This window comes from Tenrec ecaudatus, chromosome 3 (genome assembly GCF_050624435.1).
Source record: "Tenrec ecaudatus isolate mTenEca1 chromosome 3, mTenEca1.hap1, whole genome shotgun sequence".
Classification (NCBI taxonomy): domain Eukaryota; kingdom Metazoa; phylum Chordata; class Mammalia; order Afrosoricida; family Tenrecidae; genus Tenrec; species Tenrec ecaudatus.
Window position 1 is genome coordinate 26353060 of NC_134532.1, and position 25514 is coordinate 26378573.

Below are 25514 nucleotides of genomic sequence, written 5' to 3' on the forward strand. Positions count from 1 at the left end.
AGTTCTCGGGTCTCTTGCTTTCTGATGTTTGTACCAGGCTGAAGCTGCCTTAGCCAGTTCCCTGCTTCAGCTTGCAAGGCTGACTTCCTGCAAGACATCACTGAGGAGCAGGCACATGGACCTACCCCGATGCATCCATGGGTGCTGGAGCAGACGTGTGGAGACCCCTGCCAGGGCTGAGATGCTGACACATTCACTGACTCGGCTTTCCTCCTGCAGAAGTCATCGTTGGGTGTGTTTTGTGAGATGGAGGAGGACTTTGTGGATTGGTGTCAGACATTTGGGCTAATGTTGGAGTTGTGGGCTTGGGCCGCACTGGGTTGGGATGTTTTCTGGATGTGCTCTTACTCTTTATATAAAGCTCTCTCTTACAGATATGAGTTTCTGCATTATTTGTTTACCTAATGTACCCAGACTAACACAATCTATGAAGAGAATAACTTTCTGTTTGTGGCATTTTGGGTAAAACCGTACTAGATAACTAATTCAGGTACATACGAACCTTTAGGAAAAGTTTGACCTTCAACAACTACATTCTATGTCCTCACAATACCTAATGGCAACTGAACCCTCTAGTGTTTCTGTTGGAAGTCTTTTAAAGTCTGATTTTCAGCAATTTCAAAATACAATTTGCATTTAGAGAAGGCTCATATTTTAAAACATATGTAAAATTGACGCTCTTTACATCACTAAATATAAATATATATTTCAGATATTTGATAAATACAGTTGCTTAATCAATACCTTGTTTCTGGCTTCGATATCAGCATCGTGAAACAGCAGTTTTTTCGCGATTGACACCTTACCACAGGCAGCATAGTGGAGAGCTGTATTCCCATCATAATCAATCATATTAGGGTCAGCACCTTTGAGTAACAGTAGTTCGGCACATTCTTTAAATTGGCATTGTACTGCCTGTCGGTGTTAGAAAAACAAAGGGAGTACAAATTGGAAGTAAACAGTCCATTCACTTACTAGCAAAACGTTTTAATTTTTTAGAGGAAATAATGTGTATTGGAAACTATGTGGAACATTTGGAATCCTATCTTTGATGGTGGAGACATGAGATGGTTTAACCACTGCGGAAAACATTTTATTGGTTTTCGAAAAAGTTACACAGAAATATCCCCTAGTTGACACATAGCCAAAAAGTACTTGTAAACAAGAATTCCAACACATACGTTCTTATACAACTGTGTTTATGACATTACTAGTAATAACCATATGATAGAAACTCCCTGAGTCACCATCAAGAGGTTAATGGATAAACAAAATCTGGCACAGCCATACACTGTTGAACACTATACAAAGACAAAGCAACATAAAATTCTAATGCACACCAATGAATGAATGACTCTTGAAAATGTTTTACTGTGTGAAGTAAGGTAGCCACCAAAGACAATAAGGTATGACCGTACTCACGTCAAACAGTTACATAGGAACGTACAGAGAAACAAGAACTGAATCAGTTACTAAACAAGGGGATATGCCAGGAAATTTGGTAGACAGCCACTTGGAAAAGTAACTAGGAAAAAAATCCATATTTGTGCCTCTTCCAAAGAGAGGTAACCAAACAGAATGCTCCAAACTTAGAACACTCTCATTGATATGACATATATGTAAAAATTTTCAGAAGATCATCCAACTCTGTTAGCAGCAGTACACTGACAGGGAGCTGCTAGCGATACACCTGGATTTAGAAGAGCACCGGGAACATGGGATATCATTGCTGAGGTAGATGTATCTGGCCTCAAAACCCAGAACACCAGAAAGATGATTACTTTGATTGACTATGTCAAGGCATTGGTCTTTGTGGATCCTAACCAACTATGGATAACCTTGAGAAGAATGGGAATTGCAGACCACTTTGTTGTGCTCGTGTGGAGCTTGTACGTGGATCAAGAAGAAGTTGTTAGAGCAAAACAGGGAATGTTGCATGGTTAAAATCAGGAAAGGGGTGTGTCCAGGGTTGTATCTCTCACCATAGTTATTCAGTCTGTAGCTGAGCGAATCATCAGAGAAGCAGGCTTATTTGAGGAGGAATGTGACTTCAGGATTGGGGAAACCCTTATTCCTAAGCTGTAAGGTAGACGTGAGACGCTTACTGATGAAGATTCAAGATTGCAGCCTTCAGAATGGATTCAGACCTAAGGTGATATAGACCAAAATCCTCACTCCTGGACCAATGGGAAACATCATGATAAATGGAGAAATGGATGATGTTGTCAAGGATTTTGTCTTACTTGGATGCACAAGCAATGCTCATGGAAGCAGCAGTCAAGTGATTCAAAGACGAATGGCATTTGGTAAGTCTGCGGCACAAGAACTCTTTCCAGCATGTTTCTTCATGGACTAAGGGGCACCTGGCTCAAGCCACAGTATTTTCTATTGAATCATAGCCATGTGAAAGTTGGACAATGAATAACGAAGTTGTGGTGCTGAAAAAGAATATTGAAAGTACCATGGACTGTTAAAAAAAACCAACTAACCCATCTTTCTTGGAAGAAGTAGATGTGGAGTGCTTCTTAGTGGCCAGAAGAGGAAGACTTTGTCTGACATGCTTTGCACGTACTTTCAGGAGAGCACAGTCCCTGTAGAAGGAGGATGCCATGCTTGGTCACATGGAAGGGCAGAGAAACAGAGGAAAGCCCCAGACAGAATGGGTAGACACAGTGGCTACAACAAAGGGCACAGCCACAGGAACAATTGTGAGGACTGGGCCGTGCTTCCTTCCGCTCCGCAGAGGACAGCTACAATTTGGAAGCAACTCGATGTCACTGAACAACCACCACAACAAGGGAAAGGGAAGCAGAGAATCAACTTATTGTTTGATGGGTACAGAATTTCTCTTTGGGATGATCAAAAAGTGAAGGTTTTTGTTTTAAAAATTAAAAGGGTGATAGCAATGGTTTCAAAACCTTGTGGATAAAATAAATTCCACTGAAACACACTTACAAGGGCAAGTACACTTTGAGTACACTGTATCTACCAAAATAAACTTGTAATAGGGGACATTGCCCACATTTCACACTATAGTTAAATGAGATAGAGCCATGTTCATCCTGCAATCCAATTCATACTGCCACATACCTTCATTAGAGGTGTCCTGTTTTCATCATCGCAGACGTTATAGTAGCAGTTGTTGTTCAGTAAAACTCTTACGACTCCTAGGTTGCCATTGGCACAGGCCAGATGTAGGGGAGTCCTATAAAGGAGGACATTTTAGAAATGAACACAGCCAACTATTGCCAAATATAAAATTATTCAAGAGATGGTGAAGATAACAAAGTGTGTAATTCCCAGAACTTCAAATAAAAGACATGATTTTTTTGCTTCTGAAGAACGTTAAATATTAGCTAGCTCCAATCATTTAATTCCTTAATGAAAGAGAAACATAAATCTACCCATCGATGTATATGTAAATCTATCTCTATATCTATATGCAAGCATGACCTCTGGATTCATCCCAAGTTGGGTGTGAATCCTATTCTATCACTCAATTATTAGCTACCAATCAGGGTTTCTGTTTCTCAGGGGCCTCAACAATAAAATGAGAATTAAAATAGTAATGACCTCACAGAACGCTTCGGTCATGTTGTACATAGAATATCTGCCAAGCATTGAGAACAATTTGTAACACGAAGAGAGGCTTAATAATTTCTCACAATATTTGTATTAGTATTACTCTGTACTAAACGAAAACAACATTTCAATTCATTTAAAAATGACACAATTGCAGATAAAACACCTGTGTACATCGAGAGAATTCACCAAGAGAGTAATAAGACAGTCCACCAACCGGGAAAACATCTTTAGCAATGACACATCAGACAAAGGCCTTATTACTAAAGTCTACAATACTCTGGCTAGCTTCCCAAAAGAAAACAACTCTCAAAGATAGCCCAATTCAAAAAATCAGAAAGCAACAAGTGGGGAGACAGGAACTCTCATCCACTGCTGGTGGACCTGGAATTATGTACAGCCACTAAGGAAACCAATCTGGCGATACCTAAAACAGATGGAAATAGAGTTACCATATGACCCAGCAACCCCCCTACTGGGCATATACTCAGAAGAGGCAAGAAACAAACCAGTCAGACATCTGTGCTCTGCTGTGCATTGCAGCACAGTTCCCAATTGCAAGGAGTAGGAAACAACCCACATTTCCATCAACTGAGGAATGGGAAAAAAAACTGTGGTACATACATACAATGGAGTAGTACGCATCACTAAAAAGCAGTGATGAACGTCTGAAGCACATGGCCACATGGGAAGAACTGGAGGAAATTATGCTAAGCGAAGTAAGCTAGGCACAAAAGTACAAGTACACCATGATTCCACTGAGGTAGGTTTAAAAAGTGCAAATGGGGCATAGGGGGAAAGCTACTGTATACAAACATTCCTGGGGAGAGGACCAGGTAGTATGGTAGGGACCAGACCAAATCCAGGGATATATATATGGTAGCCAACTAAAAAGGAGGGGAGAAAGGGGAAAAATGACACAATTATTTCTACTTTTCAGATACTTAGAAGGAATTAACAATAGTACTGTCTTTCAGTGATTCGAAGGTGCTCATTTTCTCACATCTGGACAACTTACACACTGGAATGCAACATGTAACTGATGGTGTCTTACAGCGATAATCAGCAGGATTCTGACAAGTGTCTTATTGATACACAAAGTAGGGCATCTTATAATCCAGGAGACTTTACATTAAATGAAATACACGAAGTAAGTCTATTAGATACTGTATTGGTAACTGCATGGGAGCCTCTTTTTTTGCTTTAATGTTGCTTTTTCCTCCAATACCATTAGCTTCTTACACAACTGATGTAGGTTCCCAAATGTTAATTAGCACACTAGTTTAGCTCAAACACCTGACAATTGGACAAAATCATTAACTAGAAAACAGGAGCTCCAAGAAGAGCAACATAGTTTGTACTGTATACAGACAAAATGGCGATCCTAAGTGTTGTTTTAATTGAAAAACTGCAGGTCTAACCAGAGCGCATCTGACAATTCAACAAAGTAAATACTCCTAGGCTTTTGTTCTTACAAGTGGTAGGTTCACGTTAGCTGGGCTTATAAAACATTTTTGCGCTGAGTTTCATTGTTACAAATTATAGATATTTTAATTAAAAACATGAATTCATGCTGAAACACTGCACAAAAACTCTGTGGACAATCATCCTGGAACCAGCCCCAGACAGTGTCACACCATGCGGTCCGCATCCCGCCTGTGACTTCGGCCCTTGGGCGGCCTGCCGCACTGTCCCCATTACCTGAGGTGCTTATCTCGTAAGTTTAAATTGGTTTTCTGTTGCAGAAGAAGTTGCTCTACTTTCTTCACCTTCCCGGACCAGGCTGCGCGGTGGATTTCTGGCAGATCCTGGACTTCGATCTTATACCTCGGGTCGGTGATGATTTCTTCTTCCAACCCTGGAACAGGGGGGTCCCATGTGATGGGGTTGACGGGCACCGCCCAGGTTTTAACTTTGAACCCACAAAAGCCTTTGATTGCATCCATAACCGGCTCCAAAGCCCCTCTCACGGAGAGTCCTGCCACTGACACGAACGGTCAAGCAGCAAGTGAAGCTAAGCGGAACAGCGCACGCTCATGTCACCAAGCCGGTTGCTATGCAAGCGCTCTGACGTCAGAGGCACTCAACCGACATCCTGTAACCCCTCCCCATCACGGGACCCCGCCCCCACTCCTCCCCGCCTGCCCTTCAAGTCAGGCATGGGCTGGATGGTGTTTGATTTGCATTTTATATAAAAATATTTTTTAATATCTGTTGCATATTCCAAACTTTTCCCTTGTGCTTTTCAGTATGTTCTTGGCACCATTTTCTCTACTTGAGGTGAAACTTCTAATCACCGTGCCAAATTAAAAATCATTTTTTGGGACATTTTGATTGAAATTGAGTGAGGAGAACTTGGCTTAATTGGGAGTCAGTCTCTTGATCAGATTTCACACAAAGTTGCTTCAATAGGTTCATGGAACACATTTCATTCCATTTTGCCGTGACCTTCTTGAAGTCCCCACATCATCAAGTCTCTGAATTGATTGAAATATTTTGTCCCTGTTAGCTTTGATGGGAGAAAGGCAGCGCTTTCTGCCGCAGATTTAATCTCAGAAACTCACAAGGGCAGTTCTATCCTATTCCATAGAGTTGGTGTAGTTTGTTTTGTGTGGTGTGTCTGTGTATCCTGTTCACTTTTGGATGTGTTTATCTCTGGACTTTGTCATGTTTTTAATTGATGCTATTTTTTCAAGACAACTTGGGAATAACTGCTATGATTTCTGTGCATTTATTTTATACACAGAGTGAAGAACTTTTGAAAAGTACAATATTGTGATATGAAGTTGACAGGTTCGACAATTAGTCATGGAAAGCACAAAATGGACAATAGAAATTACAACACAAAGTTTCAGTGTCAAAGAATGGTATGATCTCGATTAAAAAAAAGGATGTACAAGACAAGATGGGCTTTTTATTGAAGGGCAAGGGGATTGTGAGCAGTTTTAAACATCGAATATGCCCGGTTTTCCTTATCTTGAGAAGCAAAATTAACTTCTCTAAGTGTTGGGACACAGTGACATTTTCTCGGGATGAGTATTGGCGCCATCGGTTTCTCGAAAGGTGCGGTGACTTGGCAGCAATGCAGCCTTAAGTAACGGGTAGGAGCAGCAGGTTGATTAAGTAGTTAAATCGGGATCTTTAGGGACAGGCCCGAGGGAACCTACACTATAGACGGAGTGAGAGTAGTGTGGCCTGGTCTGGAGCTGGTTAGCCCTTCTTATTTGCTTGGGCAGGGGAGGTGGGGGTGGGCTCTATGCTTTCTGTTGTTTTTAAGTTGTTGACCCTGATCGGCTGGGAATCATCAGTTAGGCAGGTCGTGGCTTTCTCTGCCCTCTCACAGGAATCCTTATAGGATACTTGATCAACTATGGTCTCGCTCAGGAGGAGTTTACCTCGATGTCAGCAGCTTAAGTGACCAGCTGCTCCTTAGGAGAAAACGAACACTTGCTACTCTCATAAAGGTTTAGTGTCACTTTAAATCATTTTGTCCTTGGATTTGAGTTTTATTATTTAAAATCCATGAATCATATAGACTGGTATTCTTTGACAACTCACTTACATGGATGCTTGTTGATGACGAACTTTAAGGTCCCAGATAATATTCCTTCTGATAGCCAGGTACCACCTTGTTTCTTTACCACACTTTGCTATAGCATTCATAGCTTCATGATCTCTTCATGAGGGCAACAATCAATAAGGACAATCAAGACTTTTTTTTTTTCAGATTGGGGGGAAAGCCAAAATCCATTCAGTATCCATGGTTTATATATTTCTCATTTACCTTAGAGATCTCACTGTCATATAAACATTATCAATCATACCCATGGGTAAAAGGTAATTCTATTAACCCACTGTCAGGTTCCATCAAGTTGGTTATGACCCATAATGACCTTAAGGACAGACAGAAAGAAACACTATCCATCCCTTGGCCACCCCCACAATTTTGTCCCGTGCTTGAGCCCACTGTTCCAGCAAGATGAAGTTGTACCATCTTGGCTCCAAGCAGCACTCTGGCCATACCTTTTCCAAAACAAATGTTTGTGCCTTTAACAGAACAATGTTCAATATTTTCAATATACTCCACCAGTAGTAGAATTCAAATGAATCGATTCTACTTCACTCTTCCTTTTTCAATGTCAACTTTGACATGCATGTGAGGTGATGAAAATTACCATGGCTTAGTTCAAACACATATTAGACTTCAAAGTAACATCCTTGAATCCTGCTTCCAAGGATACGGATTGTGGAGACCAGCACAACAGAATACTAGACAACTGACATCACCGATGACATTCCTTGTTCCACGTCCTATTCTTGAACCTGCAGCAGCTACCTATCTGTGAACTATTGTTGGATGATCTTCAGCAATCCTTTCTGTGGCATCAATGATCTTGATCTCAATTTGAGCATTCTCTTGGATCACTTGTCTTTAGAATCAGTTCAAATTTGGATCTCCTAAGGTCAGATGGCCAAGTAGCTGTCTTCCAAATTTCTGGATGACTGGGTGCTTCCAGTCCTTCATCAAATGGAAGCATTTCAATGGATATTCCATCAATTCCTGGAGACTTCTAATTGGCTAATGTTTTCATGTAGCTTGACCCTCATCACCATTGAGTCTTGCATCTATGCTAGCTCCTGAAATGGTGGGATGTTGACTGGTTCTTGGCAAAATGACTATATCATTTCACCTTCTTTGTTGACTGCCACATCATTCAATATCTTTCCCATAGAGATTTATGTGTGTGCCTCTAAAACAACCCCTTTTGATTCATATGTGCTTACTGTGGCTTGCATGCCCGCAATTATATAAGGCCATGCGAGAATACAAGACAGCCTCATTCTAGTTCCAGTTTCGAGTAGAAGAGGTGAGGCCTTGTATGTTTTGACTCATGTCCCTTTAATGTACCCCTCAATTACACAACTGCCTCTTAGAACCCATCTGGATCCAACAGAAGTTGGTAAATCCTTTCATGATTTAAAGAACAATAATAAAAGGTAGACTTAATTGCGAAAAAAGAACCATTTCAGCACTCTTCAAAACCTACTGAAGGGATACAACACATTAAGGAGCGTTGATTCTTTGAGACTACTGATGTCTATGAAAAACCCTGAGTTGTGTGCTGGTCTTGAGTGGAGTTGCTCCTATGTCAACCTAGGTGACAGCAGTGCAGTGGATTCAATCTAGCCAAGATGACGCCATGTAAACAAGCAACCCATATACTTTAGGTTCACCAGTGACTGGTTCAGAGTAGAAGCTGGAGATGACCCAAGCTAGTCACATCCCTGATTAACAGAGTTTTTACATGCCCCTGAAAGAGTCTCAAGAAGCACAGAAGGTGGCCAGGCAGTATTGGAGAGAGATTCCTCACTGCCCTGTTACTCCCTGATTTGCAACTTTACATTTTATAAAGCTCTCGCTTATTTTTAAAATGCGTGAAAATCACACAGAGAGAGACATACAGAAAATGGCCAAGCACAGTTGAAAACAACCTAAACTTGGAATGTGCTTGTTATATTCCCAAACCTATCAGGAGATTTACCAGTGGAGGTAAATTCCCTTTCAAATTCCTTCTGGGGCCTGCCCCTAGTTCCCGGCAGAGATTTTAACCCCTCCAGTTCTAGTCCAGGACCTTGTTCTAACCCAGAGCCTCGCTCTGCCCAGCCTCTGCCCTTGAGAGCAGTTGGCCTGGTGAGAGATGAAGGGGAGCAAGGTCTCCAATATTGGCCTTTCTCCACTAGTGATTTGTATAACTGGAGGTCCCAGAATGCTAGGTTTTCTGAGAATCCTCAGGATCTTATTAACCTCTTAGATTCTGTTCTGTTCACACATCAGCCCACCTGGAATGATTGCCAGCAGCTTCTCCGCGTGCTCTTCAATACAGAAGAGAGAGAGCGAATCCAACAGGAGGCTAGGATGCTGGTACCGGGTGAAGATGGCCAGCCCACAATAAACATTTGGGTAATCGACTGGACATTTCCCCTGGAAAGACCTGCATGGGACTTCAATGAACCAGAACTTAAGGAGAGGCTCCAAGTTTATCGCCAGGTTCTCATGGCTGGTCTCCAAGCGGCATCAAGGAAGCCAACTAATTTGGCCAAGGTAGGTAATGTGAGGCAGGATCCCCAAGAAAGTCCAGCTGTGTTCTTAGAATGCATGATAAAAGCTTATAAGCTGTATACCCCCATAAACCTAACATCAGAGCAAAATAGGGCTGCAGTAATAATGGCTTTTATTAATCAAGCCACACTAGATGTCAAAAGAAGGTAGAAAGGCTGGGAGAAAAAGCCTTTGAAGGATTTGTTGGAAGTGGCAGAAAGTTGCAGAAAGTAGAAAGGCTGGGAGAAATAAATTTGAAGGATTTGTTGAAAGTGGCAGAGAAGGTCTATAACAATAGAAAAACCCTGAAAGAGAGGAAAGAAAGACAGTGAATGGAAAATCAAAAGTTCCAGGAAGGAGAAACAAATTAAAAATAATTAGGGAAATTGCCCAGGTATTGGTGGCAGCTACTGTGAGTGAAAGGGAAAACAGGGACACCCAAGGAAATGTGTTAATAGAAATGGGAGGCCTAGGCTAAGAAAAGATCAGTGCAGTTACTGCAAGAAAAGAGGGTTCTGGGCCAGAGATTGTCTCAAGAGAAAAAGACTTTTGAAAGAAATAATATGGTGCTGGCATTGTCAGGAGGACGGACACTGGGTTGACCGGTGCTCAAATCTTCATAAGCCAGCACGTCCCCTATTTTATGCGGGTGGGGGGGGGTTGGGGGGGAGCAGGACCTAGAATGAGAAGGTTGGGGTTCGGAACCCCTCCCCGAACCCAGGGTAACTTTGTTAGTAGAGGGGAAACGCGTTAATTTCTTGGTTGACACGGAGGCAAAACAATCGGCCCTCACCCATGACAATGAAGAACTGTCGTCTCGTATCAGCTGGGTGCAAGGTGCCACGGGGACCAACTGTTATGATGGACTTCTAAGCGCAAAATGGACCACAGCGTGGGTCAAGTAAGTCACCCGTTCATGCTCATCCCTGAGTGACTGACACCCCTGCTGGGAAAAGACATTTTAACCCAGTTAAATGTCCAAATATACTTTAAAAATGGACAAGTCTACTTGACAGGCTCAAAATGGCAACTTTTAACCACTACACACCACCAACCAGGACAAATATCAGTCCTCACAGTAAAAAGAAACAGAATTCATAACTGCTGAAGGAAAAATAAAAAATAAGACTGAGGTGCTGCAGCTACTGGAAGCTGTAACACTGCCAAAAGCTGTGGCAGTGGTGCGCACACCCGGCCGTCAGAAAAAGGAAGACTCCATGGAAGCTAAGGGCAATCGTGCCACAGACAAGAAGGCAAGAAAGGCTGCGGTTCAAGAGAAGGAAGGAGATGCACCTGGAGAACCAGGTGGGCAGGTATGCCTTGTTAAATTTTCTCTTCCAGGAACTGGGTCCATTCCAAATGTACCCGGCTACACAGCTGAAGAAGAACTGTGGGCCAAACCAAAGCTACAACCCCTAGCAGGAGAGGGCTCACCGTGGCTAACGGCCCAGGACAATCTTATCTTCTCCGCTGAGATGAGATGAGAGAGGCTGTATAATTTACACAGTACTACTCATTTGGAAAAAATCAAGATGCTGCAATTGTTACAAACTGCCAAACTACAGTTCAAAGGCCAAGGGCTAACTGCAGATCAGCTGGTGAGCCAATGCCATGTCTGCCAAGAAATGAAACCAAATAAAATTATATGTGTGCATCAAGGGGTTAGAAAAAAAAGTAAGCAACTTGGGCTACATTGGGAGGTAGATTTCACTGAAATCAAGCCAGGCAAATATGGCTATAAGTACTTGTTAGTTTTCATTGATACTTTTTCAGATTAGGTGGAGGCTTTCCCAACTAAAAAGTAAACAACTCTGATAGTAGCAAAGAAGGTGTTAAAAGAAATAGTTCCAAGATATAGAATGCCTCAAACAATTGGATCCGATAATGAACCTGCTTTTGTAAGCAAGGTCGTTAAACATTTAGCCCGGGCTCTGGGGACAAATTGGAAACTGCATTGTGTATACAACCCGCAAAGCTCTGGGCAAGTAAAAAAAAAATGAACAGAACTTTAAAGGAGACTTTGACCAAATTAGCCTCTGAGACTGGCAAAAACCGGGTGACTCTCCTGCTGTTTGCTATATTCTGTGTGCGGTATTCCCCCTACATGTTTAAATTAACACCTTTTGAAACTGTGTACGGTAAAACACCCCCCATTAGCCCTAAACTGTTCATTGGCCCTATGCTGGGCCTGCTAAGATATAAGGGGCTATGCAAGCCTTGCAGGGGGTACAGGCCAATGTTTGGCCCGCCATTGGGGCTGTTTGCCAAAATGCCATTGAGCAGGCGAATGCAGCTGGAAGTCAACATCAGCATTTGCCTAAAAATTGAGCCTGGGTTCAAAGGTTCCGTAGCAAAAATCTGGAAACTAAATGGAAAGGGGATCATGAAGGAAGAAACAAAGGCGGGTATCCATAAGTAAAAAACGGGTTTTATGCATGTGCAGGGTTTAGGACCGGAAAAATTAGGTGTGAATGTGGGAGAGTCTCTTTTTTGTGCAGCTTGGAAATGTGTCACTACCAATAATGGGGATGAAAAATGGCAGGTCAAATCTCTCTTCATCTAAATGTCTTATGTCCAACATTGTTCACGAACCAGGTATGCTCCTGACTGTAACCTGATACGTGTAATGTTCACAGAGGGGGAAAAAAGGTAACAAACAATGGGTTTCAGGACTTTCCTGGGGAATATATCTCTATCAAAGCCCATTATTTGACACCATAATACAATTAAAGCTAAAAATTTCCCCACTGCGGGGGTTGGAGGACCAAATCCAGTACTGGGACGGGGACAGCAAAAGCAAAGACACCCTCACAAACTGTTGTCCCATCCTTAAACCCCAAAACCCTGGTAAAAATGGAAACTCAAGTAACCCCTAAAGTGTATGAGCTAGGGGATCCTCTATAAAAAATGCTAACAGCAGCATACGAGACCCTAAATCGCACTAACCCCAGTGCTACTGAGGCCTGTTGGCTATTCTATGATATCAGACCCCCATACTATGGGGCAGTAGGAATAGCTGCCCCTTTCAACTGGTCGAGTGCAGAGACCCCCTGGGTCTTGCAGATGGGATCATAAAGGCCCAGGACTGACACTCCAGGCAGTCACTGGAAATGGAATGTGCATAGGAAAGGTGCTGTCTAGCCACGTTCAGTTCTGCGCTAACATCTTCCCTTCTGTGGATACAAGGGGTAAAATAAAATGAATAGTTCTGGTGCTCAATAGGAAGTGAATGTGCTCTAAAACCAAACTAACTCCATGTCTTAGCCTACCAGTCTTTAATAAATCAATAAAGTTCTGCATCATGGTGCTAATATTCCCAAAAGTTATTTACCACCAGAAAAGTAATATATGACGCATAAACAAGGGGTATGGAAAATACCAAGATGACCAGGTAGAGGCGAGAACCCTTCACAGCAGTTAACACTGGCTACTCTTTTTGGCCTTGGGGCCATAGGAGCAGGAACCGGCATCTCATCCTTGGCAGTACAGCACCGAGGATTTAATACTTTAAGGGCAGCCACAGACGAAGATATAGCTAGAATAGAAGAATCTATCTCCCATTTTAAAAAGTCACTAACCTCCCTGTCCAAGGTAGTGTTACAAAATCTCAGGGGACTAAACCTAGTGTTCCTCCAGCAGGGAGGGCTGTGTGCAGCCCTGGGGGGGAAATGCTGTTTTTATGCCGACCACACCAGAGTGGTAAGAGAGTCCATGGCTAAAGTCAGGGAAAAATTGGCCAGACAGAAATGAGAACATGAACAAAAGAAGAAATGGTTTAAATCATAGTTTAATAACTCGCCTTGGTTTACCACCCTGCTCTCTACGTTGTTAAGACCCCCTAATCATACTCTTGTTCATTCTCACTTGTGAACCATGCATTGTAAATAAGTTAATTGTTTTTGTGAAAGAACGCGTCAATACTGTCCAGCTAATGGTACTACTACAACAGTATCACAGGCTAAATCCAGACCCCCGTCTAATAATAAAAAAGGTACAGAACGTCACTTATAAGCAAAAGTACTTGTAAAAACATAAAGGGGGCAAAGCTCTAGAGCTCTGCATAGCATTAGGAAAAACGTGCTGTTTTTATATAAACTACCCCTGGACTAGAATAAGCCTAATGTAACCTGCTTATTTCTCGCTTCTGTGCACCTGCTTATTGCTGAATCATGTTGGAGTATGGTTACTCCAAATAGTGACAGCATAGAAAGGGGTTATGAGGGGTCCTGGTTTACAACTGCCAGCACTAGCACCATGACAGGCCATATAAAACCAAAGTTTGGGCTCTAATTTCAGATTCCTGGACACTGAAGTAATTCTGTCAGAGAAGGCATCACCTGTCCCAGACCAGTAGGAAGCAGCGACCACCATCCCCCAATTGACTAGTCAAGACAATACACGCAGAACTACTCGCCAACCACCACTGCACAACGCTGATGCCAGAAGTTTTCTCCAATAAGTTTAAAGAACAGCAACACTGGACTGCCCCCCCCCCCATCCCTGGCTCCATAAAAGCCCAGGGAACAAAGAACTCGGGGCTGATTCCGTTCTGGACGCAAGGTCCTGCTGCGCAGGGAAGTATAGGGGAAAAAGGCCCTAGCTCGAGCTAGCAAATAAAACTCCTTTTGTGGTGTTTGCATCTCAACTGGTCGTAATTCTTCCGTGCACCCAAGGTGAGCTCGCGTTCCGTTCCCCAATCTAACAGCTACAGGCTCTGCTCCCTGTGTATGATCAGGTGAGCATCAAGATGAGGAATTCCTGAAAATGCCACAGTTGTCCAGTTGTCTTCTTCTCCCCTGCTCTCTCCCTCTCCTCACTACTAAAGATGTATTTCCCCCCAATCTGTGGGTTCTTATGTTCACATAGAAAGGTGAACAAGTGTCTATTTTGACCAAGTTACAGTCAATTAATTGTCCTACACAGAATGTGTTTCCTTTAATATATTTCATATGTTGAGGTCTCTCTTTCTATTTCTATGTTATTGAGGGTTTTTATCAGGAATAGGTGTTAGATATTGTCAAATGCCTTTTATGCATCTATTAATATATGGTTCTTATTATTTGTCCTATTTATGTGGTTGGCTGCATTAATTTTTTCTAACATTGAAACATCCTTGTATCCCTGGTAATAATTCCACTTAGTCAAGTTGAAATATGAACTCAAAGTCAGGGATAGGCGCTCTCTAACTCAATCCATTCCATTTAAATAAATGTAAAGATAAACTGGTTTGATATATGATCTAATCACTCACCTAAACCAATAGAGTTATGTAATCATCAAATATGTTCCTTTATTGTTAAAATATCAGTATAATATATTCTGTTGTAGAGTGTATTTTATCAATAATTTTACCCCATATTCTCTGTAGTCATAAAATGTTCTTTTATAGTTTCTCATGCATTAAAATAATAATATGGTTTCTCGTACAAATCTATATTTATTCAATTTTGTCCTTCACTATTGATTCATATTGCAGGTATACATATTAAAACCATGATTTTATTTTTTCAACAAGATTCTGGAATGATTATTACTTTACTGCTTATTTTAAAAAGAAACACTCTGTACTTATTGTACATACAGTCCCTGTACAAGAGAGGTTGTTGTTAGCTGTCACTAAGTTAGTTCCAAATCATAGTGACCATATCACCACAGGGAGAAACACTGGCTTGCCCTAAACCGTCCTCATAATTGTTCTTATATTTGAGCCCATTGTCTCCGCCTTTTTCAATCAGTTTTCCTCTTGTTTACCTAGCTCCATGGTTGAAGTGATATATCTCTTGTTTGTGCCTCCGGTGTGCAAATACAGAAAACTCTAAGGTTTTACTTATATGGAATAAGAAAATTCATTTAAAAGAAGAACAATAAAGTCAGAGCTGTTGTGTGAATTCTGACTCATAGAACCATAGAGAGCAGGGAAACAGCTCCTTAGACTTTTTTGTTTTACATTTTATAGAACATGTTTCATCTTTACCACAGCAAGTAGTGTCCTTATAGACAATAGTAAAACTAGACAGATGATGTAGTGGTTGATTTTCTGTCTCAGACATGTATAAGCACCACATGGAAGTTAAAATGTACTTGAGTATCCAAGAACTGAAGAACATATTCCGTTTGTTTTGTATAAAATTGTGTCGATATGGTAGAAGTGTATGGTTAATTGTTTTATGTGGTCCTGAGCACAGCTGTGAGATTCTGGTTGTAAGAGAATCACATCCTGACCCACTATCACAGTGACTAAGGCATCACCTTTTACGATGTGGATATTCAATGTCACAGATAGGTTGGTGCTTTTAGCTCAGTGCTGCATGGGCTATGTGACTTTGATCACACATATGATAATAATCTAACCGTTTGTCAGGGTAAGAATCTGGTGGGCTTGCCCACAGGGTTCCCACCCCTCCGCCCCCACTAAGACCTACACATTGCATTATTTCTAATTCATCTAAATTCTTTCCCATATGGTCAGTGTTATGAAGAACAAACTTTCAAATGTGTTGGTGAGAATTTAAGCACCAGGAACTACTGTTTGTGATGTCGTATTAATCTCTGCCACATCCATATTCTCCTGAATACCTATGCTTAATGAAGTCTGTCCTGACTGAATTTTCACTTGTTTCCGGATCACACCCATGACTATGCTTCTCCTATTCCGGGTCACGCTGAGAGAGGGCGGAAGTGTCCTAGCCAGAAGTAATGTTCATAGCGCGGTTGCTACTTGCTGTGCACAGAGTATGGAGCCAGAGAAGTGCCTGCAGCCTGAGCTCTGTGTAGTTGGCGCGCCTATGTTGTGGTCGCGTTGGTGACCAGTTAGGGTGACCCTGCCGCACACAGCAGCCTGGATGGGGTGCAAGCACCCTTCTTCCCTCACCTCCTCCTTGCCCCGTGCCTCGCCCCTTGCATGGTGAGATGTGGGAGGGTGTCCAAGAGACTGGTCCCATTCCCATGTTTGGGGATTGGTTGGGATTCCTTGTGAGAATCCCTGTTGGGAGAAAGGGGGATCCCAGACTGGCTTTGGCGTCTGTGTTCCTGATTAGTCGCTTTGCAGGTCTCTCCTGAGCCCCCTACATTGTCTCCATACAGAGGTGCCTCCTCCCCAAGACTCCTGGAACATCTTCAGCTCAAAGGTGAGGCCCGGGTCCCTTTCTTCTCTCGCTATGAAGAAGTGAACGCTATTCAGGAAGCGAGTGGTTGCAGCTGGTGCACAGAACGTTAGGGCTTCCTCCTGAGTTTTACCCAGTGTTGTCACCTGTGCAGTAACTTCCCCCGGAGTAGGGCTCGGGGAGAACCCAAGTCTGGAAATGCCCTGGCTCCTTGCCAGCCAGTAGGGCGGCTACGGGGAGTACACCCAACCTTGAGGGTGTTGAAGTGATATTCCAGCGCCCCCACCGCGCATTGAGACATGATTAGCATTTCCAGGTATCTGGGCTAAGTCCTTCCAGCACTGGGGACCTCAAGGGAGGTGACCCAGTTTGGTGGCTATCAGTCAACAGTCTGGCAGGTGGCAAGTGAAAGGAGAAAGAGATGGGCCCAGCTGTACAAAGATGGGGTTCAGTGAGCAGGAACTCAGCCAAAGTGAAGGCCAGTCTTTCTATGGGAAAGCGTATAGGTTTCCATAGAAGGGCAAGACCCCTCAGGTAAGGAAGATCTCCCGTTCCCACATACACTCTTCAAGAATTTTGCCCGTTGTTTATTTAATTTTTACAAAGCCGGGGGAGTGTGGGAGCTGCTCTTGCTTATTGCCCAAAGGTAAATTTCTGTTTCCTCTGAAGAAGTTTCTAGTAGCTTGTCCTATGTTTAGACTTATGCCGACTCCATTTTAACAGTGTATTCACACCTGGAGTCATTTTATCTCTATTTTAATTCCCTGAGTGTGTTGCTTGGTTTGGGGACTTTTTAAAAAATTTGTTTTTATCTTGCACACTCATACAAGGTTGCGTCCTCAATTTCATTCCCTTCATTTGCATTGGGAAAGTATTTTGAAATCATTCCTTGAGGTAGTTCATCTGCCTGGATTAGTGAAACTTATTCGGCTGTATGATCCTTGACTTTATATATGGATCAACCTGTTCTAGTATATTCTCTAGAAACTATTTCACATCCAGAAAACCTGAGACACAAGTGAGTGGTTTTTTTTTTTCCAGGTGGACATTTCCAGAGAAGACTGTCTTAGGGATTCCGAGACAAGTCTAGTGATAATCCACTTAAACTGTGATTGTCCTTTTTCCCATAGGTCAATCTCAGGTGTAGTTATAGGGATTGATCCCCCACCCCCAAACACCCAACTTACTGCTGTTGAATCAATTAAGACTCATAGAAACTGTACAGAACAAAACATCATTGCCCCTTTGGATTTCTGAGACTGTAAAACCTTCCATGATCAGAAAGCTTTGTCTTTCTCCTGAGGATTAGATGCTGGTCTTGAACTGCAGAACTTGCAATTAGTAGTCTATTGTGTAATCTACAACACCACTGATCTTCTAAGTATGGGGTGTCTATGTAGTTTTGGCCTTTATTATGACAGACTTGTTTCATTTTTTTAAGTTGAAGAGTAATTTTTTAATAAATCATTTTATTGGGGCTCATACAACTCATACAATCCATACATACATCAATTGAGGAAAGCAACCTTATACATTCGTTGCCCTCGTCATTCTCAAAATTCTCCTTCCACTTAGGTTCCTAGAATCATCTCATTTTCCTTTTTTCCCCAACCCCTCCCTCTTTGCTCACCCCTCCCCCAAGAACCCTTAATAATTTATAAATTATTATTTTATCTTATCTTACACTGCCCGGTCTCTCCCCTCACCTTCCTTCCAGTTGTCCATCCCCCAGAGAAGAGGTTACACTTAGATCCCCCAAGATCCGTTCTCCCTTTCTTTACCCCCTACCCTCCCGGTGTTGCCACTCTCACTGCTGGTCCTTAGGGGTTCATCCATCCTAGATTCCCTGTGTTTCCAGATCCCTACTGTATCGCTGTGCCTCCTTTGGTCTAACCTGGTCCCCGAGGCAGAATTGGGATCATGATAATTGGGGGGGAGGAGGCGTTCAAGAACTAGAGGAAGGTTTTGAGTTTCATTGTTGCTAAGCTGAGCCCTGAGTGACTCATTTCCTCCCCACTATTTTTTTTTAAATGTGGTCAGTAATTTCCATGTCCTTGAAGATAGACGCTGGGATCTTGGTCAGAAGTTAATTATAATGGAATTGCATTATAATTATAGATTGCTTAGAGTGTGTTATTTTCACAATGCTGAGCCTTCCGCTTCATGAACATGGTCCATTATTCTCATTATTTGCATTTATTTTGGTACCTTGGAGTAGTGTTTTTCTTATAGTTTTCTTTGTACAAGACTGGTTCTCTTAGGTTTATTCCATTTATTTTATCTTTTAACTTTCAACAATTTTCTTCTAGGGCTTTTGGATTTTCTATGTTTGCAAAATCATCAGCAATTACAGAGTTGTCATCAGCAATTATAGAGAGTTTTACCTCTTTGTTGCCATTTAGGATGCATTTGGTTTTCATTTGTTGACTGATAGCTACTGTTCAGAGTTTGTGTTTGTCAGGGTGGACTAGAGAAACAAATTCATAGATACTCAAATCTGTTTAAGAAAGACCTTTATAAAAAAGAGCAATTGTATATTGAGAAAACATCCTATCCAAGTCCACATCAAGCCCATAAGTCCTATATTAATCCATATTTCCAATACCAATCTAAAAATACCACTTCAGACTCATGCAACACATGCAATGACCCTGGATACAGGAAGTTCACAGGCCATTAGGTGGAAAGACTTGTGGATCCAGAGGCAATGGAAACTCTCAATGCTGGCAGGGGTGTCTCTACAGGCTCCTCCAGCTGCAAGAATCTAGTGTAGCTCCATGTGTTTTATCAGCAGGAACGTTTCGCAGGGAGTGTGAGGTAAAGGCCAGCCTCCCACACCTAATCGCAGGTGTGATAGGCACAATAGTACAGTTGAGCTATATGAAGATTATAATAAAGTCCTAGAGAATAAGGAGAGATGAGAAGAGAGATTGAAATAATGGAGTCAGACACATTTCCTGGTAGCATGCTCACCTCAGCCGCACTTGGTGGTCCACACGGAGATGGGAGACAGGAGGGCAGGAGAGAGGGGGAGGGGAAGGAGGACAATGGGAAAGGGAACAGGGGAGCAAGGATGGAGGGAGAGGAAGGAAGAGCTGAGAGCCAGGGAGAGTGAGGGGAGAGAGCTTTTAATTGTTAACTCAGGCTTATATATCTTGTTTTGGGTGGGGCATGCAAGCTGCCAAATTACAGGTAAAGACATAGTCAGAGAAAAGGGTTGTGCTATAGGTAATACAGTAGTGGTAGGGAGGTGATATAGGGGTACATACAATATAGGAAGAGGAGGGATTAAGGGTTTACATGTGATAAGATGGGTGGATCCTAGATTCAGGATGGCAGCCTAACTTTGGATGTCACCAAGCAGGTTTGACCTGTTTCCTGGCTCTCCATGGAAACCATTAACAGTAGTGTGGGTACTCCACCTACAGTGGACCAGAGGCCTGCAGGAGGAATATGTCTAAGCATCTGACCTCCCATGAGCTGATAAATAACCTCTGTTTGGCATATCTTTGGGTAAGACAAAGCTGGGCTGGTCTTTTGCATCTCACAACTGGAGTGAGTATATATCCCTCCTCCAGCGAGCTATTTATTTCCACAGCATTACCAAATGAGGTCATCAAGCTGTGACCTGAGAGGCTAAATTCCACCCCTTCACTTTCAATATTCTCAAGCTGATGTCAGATTATGTAACCACAGTTTCAGCACAATATGAAATAAGATTGGTATTTAATGGTAGCTTTATCTGAATCCAATTTGAAAGGTGAATGACTTCACTTACTCTCCATTGAGTTCAATGTTTGTCACTGACCTTGCATTTTGCTGTTTTAAGTCCTATCAAATCAGTTTGGACCCACAGCAACACTAGAGAAAACAGAATGAAGTGTAGGTCTTGCTTCATCTTCACAGTTGTGATGTATGAGGCCTTTGTTACAGTTACTGTACAAATCTATTTTGTTAAACGTTAAATTTTTTTAATGACCTTATGTTTTATAAAGTTATGATTTTCCTAACAAATATCCAAAGTACTTGAGATGAAGTAATCGACTCCTCACTTCTTTCTATTAAGCATTGTACATCATCCAATATACAGTTGTTTGTTCTTTTGTAGTCCATCCTACCATCAAATTATTCTCCAGTACCATAATTCAAGTACATCGTTTGATCTTTCATTGTTTTCATTCATTGTCCGACTTTGATATGCACATGAGACAATTGGAAACCTCATAGTTTGGGCCGGGTACATCTGAGTCCACAAAGAGACATCCTTGTTCTTCACCTTTAAAGAGGTCTGTGCAGCAGATTTCCTCAACTAAATGCAGCAGTTGATTGAGTCAAGTTTCCATGAATATTGATTAGAGATCCAAGAGAGATGAACTTCTTCCAAACTTCAATATTATCTCCATTTATCCTGATACTTTCCATTGGTCCCATATTGGGGAGTTTAATTTTCTTTATTTAGAATTTTAAACTAAAGTGAAGGCAGTAGTTCCTGCTGTTTATCAGTAAGTTTTACAAGTCATATTGTCTTACATCATGTAGTTTTATGTCATTTGCATGTGTCAGATTATGAACCTGGCTTCCTTCAATCTTGATGCCATAGTTTTCCGTTAGTACAGCTTCTCAGGTTATTTGCTCAGTACAGCATGTTGCACAGAGAAACTACTACAGTTTTCAATGATTCTGTATCACTGTGATGCACAATGAAAATTCATGGAAAAAAACAAACAAATCACACCACAGGTTGCATTGAACATATGTTTTTTTCAAAAAAGATTCCGTTAAAGTGTTTAAAATGTTTTCCAGAAAATATGGCCAGGTATTCTGTAACCATTCCAAGAAAAGATCTTAAAAACAAAGTTGACCAAATAAACAATAACAACACCAATGAGTAATGGGAATTAACGTATTTGTATGTGTATCTTTGCAACTTGAATGTCCCCTTTAGTCAAGTATCAATTCATTGCCTTTGCCCATTTGCATCTCAAAACTCTGTACATGTCCACCATCTCAACTCATGCTAATTTAGATGTTAGGCTAAATAAAAAGGATTGATTTCTCAAGAGACTACTCAGAGAAATGAGAGAACACAGTAGAAATAATATCCACTGTCAACTGGGGGTTTAAATAAATCAGAAGTTCTTTTTTTGTAATCTGACTTTTATGAAGAAAAAGGGAAGTTTCGGGCATTCACAGGAAATACCAAAACACAGGAGGGATGAGGGGAAAGGGAGAAGGAGAGGGAGGGAGGGAGGGAGGGAGGGAGGGAGAGAGAGAGAGAGAGAGAGAGAGAGAGAGAGAGAGAGAGAGAGAAGAGAAGAGAGAGGAGGAGAGGGAGAGAGAGGAAGAGAGGGAAAGAGAAGGATGGAGGGAGAGAGGAGAGAGAGGGAGGGAGGGAGAGGAGAGGGAGAGAGGGAGAGAGCCACAATTTCTTAACACTCTCTAAGTTTTCTGTGTCCAGACATTTTCTCCACTCCTCAGTTTAAGGAACATGAGTTCTCAATAAATGGAAGTCAATCCCAGAGAAGATGAAGACGTTAGACTTCCTCTTTTCGGTTTTTGAGAAAAGACTGAAAGTGTCTCTATTTTTTCTCCTGGGGCTCTAACATGCAGATCACCCCTTCAATTTCCAGATTAAAGTTCAAAACTTGGTGCAAGACACCACATAGTGGTCAGAGTTCTCCAGGAACTATATAACTTGTCGGCAAGTTTTTATTTTCTTTCATATATTCTTTGGCCTGGAGGTTATGTATCTCATAACATCAAGAGATTCTAAAAATGGGTTGACATAAAAGAGGCTTACATTAGTTGTCATCATGAATTTTTCTCCCTGCCCTGTGACAGGTACAGCATCAAGATTCGAGCCTAGGAGTGATGAATCCCTCACAAATCCTCCTCCTAAGATTTGCTGTCTCTTGTGGCTCCATATTTCTGGATCTGAATCTACCACAACCAGCAGAAAAGTGTGCAGCGCTTGTTATCAGTATGTTTGAGCATCAGGAAACAAATACCTGCCTTAATGCAGGTGACTCTGAAGCGCCAAAAGAATATCCACCAAGCAGTTCTCCCCGCAGCTTAGCGCAATGACCACTGAGGGCACAGCTGTCCATTACTGTGTGAGAGGAACAGTGAGAGGACTCAGTGCCATCCAGGCACAACCTTTCCTGTAATAATGACCTCAGTCTATAGGGATCACATGGCCTGCACAGAGCAAAGGAGCCAGACTTCTGGGCAAGGGCAATGGGAGGCATGGGAGCAAGGAGCTTCCTCTTAGTATCTAGGGTTTCCTTTCCCTCCAAAATATTTTCTCTGAGAATCTTGTCTTCCTAAATATTTATTACAAAAAACCACATCAATTTAAATATCCATTCATTTATAAGTTGTATGCATAAACACATTTAAATATATGTATGCATAAATGAACCCTGGCGGTGTTCTGGTTACTCATAAAGCTGCGACCTGAAATTTCAGGAGTTCTTAAGCACTAGCTGTTCCACAGTAGAAAAATGGGTCTTTTATCTCCCATAAAGAGTTACAGTTTCAGAAGTGCTCAAGGACAATTCTACCCTGTCCTATAGGGTCATGATGAGTCTGCATTGGCTCACGGCAGTGAGTGTGAGTGATGAATACATCAATATATACTATACAATTTGTGTCATGAACATGTGTTCAATGATTTTCAAATCCTGGATGGCTGCACTGGATTAAATGAAAATGAAATCACAAGACAACAAACCGTGGGGTTCATCTGAAGAGAACTTAATGAGGAATTCATAGCAGCACCGAGTTGTATAGTATAGAAGTAAAACTGAGATTGATTACTTCAGTTTCCAACTAATGGAACTAGAAAAAGATGAGTATGCATAGGTAATATCCATGGCACAGGTAACACGGCCCTGGGAGAGGCAATAAGAAAGTAACCAAGATAAATGAAATAACAGGAACACAACCAGTAAGCTGATTATATGAAAAGTGACTCTTTTAGAAGAAGAAGAAAAGTGATAAATAGCCAGGTTTCCTGATTATCACAAAAGCAGGAGGACGGGAATCTCTCAGATCAGAAACCGGAGAGGAGACACCATTCTGCATGTTTTGTGGACATGCTTTATGAAGAACTTCCTGTCCACAGTGTACAAATATCACTGAAATGTGGAAATGCCTTAGAAGGAAAGAAAATCAGTAAGGTTCCCACACAAGAAACAGGTAATAGAACAGTCTACTATCATCATGTGTATCCACACCATAAGGGGAATCAGAGAGGATGCATTGTGAGTCCTTATACCACTCAGTTAGAAAGCTTGTTATGTATGTAATATAAAGTTTACAAATTGAAAACTATTTTTTAAAAGATTGATAATATATAACAATTAAAGCAATGCTTGATAAAAAACCTGTTTAAGAGTTCTGTTTTCTGTTGTGCATCCTCGTGTTTCTCTCAGTCTGAGGGAGAACTCTTGTCCATATTCTCTACTCATCTGGTTCTAAATATCAGGGGACATGCAAATGCAGCTCTCTGCCTGCTGATAAAACCACCACAGCCCCTGAAGTGGGACATCTTAGAGGACAGTCTTAGTTTCTGGGGTCTCTGCTGTTAATATTTTGAAACCAAGAGCTAGTCCAGAGCACACATAATGAATTTGGTACCAAACGTGGCTTTCATTTTGGCCATTTTACATGATAATCATTGTAGAGCTTGCTGTGTGTGTATAATTGTGTGTGCATGTGTTTGTATGTAAGTCATCTAATCAGAGTGTCTCTGTTTGCAGGTGTCCAGTGTGAGGTGCACCTGGTGTAGTCTGCGGGCGATCTCAGAAAGCCTGGGGAGCCTTTGAGACTCTCCTTTGCAGCTTCTGGATTCACCTTCAGTGACCACTGGATGAGCTGGGTCCGCCAGTATCCAGGGAAGGGCCTGCAGTGGGTCGCAGGCATTAGTACTGGTGGTAGTACATACTATACAGATTCAGTAACCATCTCCAGAGACAACGCCAAGAACACTCTGTATCTGCAGATGAACAGCCTGAAAGACACAGCCATGTATTACTGTGCAAGAGACACAGTGAGGGGGAGTCAGTGAGAGTCCAGACACAAACTTCCCCTGCAGGGAGGATATTGGTCTCCAGGGGGCATGCAGGACCCACAGAGCACAAGACTCAGACCCAGGAGCAGCTGGAGCTTCAAGGCTGGTTTCCTGTGGTTGTATGTGGATTCTCCTAAATCTCACAGTTCCTCGTGGGATATCTCTAATTTAAAAAATAATACTTCTGTGCCTACTCCTGGCATCTGTGAATTCAAACGTTATATTGTAACAAAAAATATAATCTGTCCCACAGCAACAATCAGCTTCTTAACCTTTTAAGGGCAGGAAATGACTCTTCCAGTGAGTGGTCCCTGCATCATTGTTCTCATGATGTTCAGATAAAGTACTTTCCAATCAGACTTCAGGAAAATGGTGCATGGGTAAAGGTATCTATTAAGTGTTTGAGTATTGGCTGAAAATCTAACAGTATGTTCTTTGAGCACACTCTGAGGAATTCTGGAAATGATCTAGCTAATAATTTAATAAAAGATAGGCAGTCTGCCTATTTTATATTGAATTGTTCCTTCATATGACACATTTTTTTTCTTTTTCTTACTCCAGGGGAGAGTGCGAACGCAGGACCCCACTACCACGATTTATGCAGTCGAATTTCCAACATTTGGGGAAATCTCAGGGGTCAGGACAGCTTTGGTTG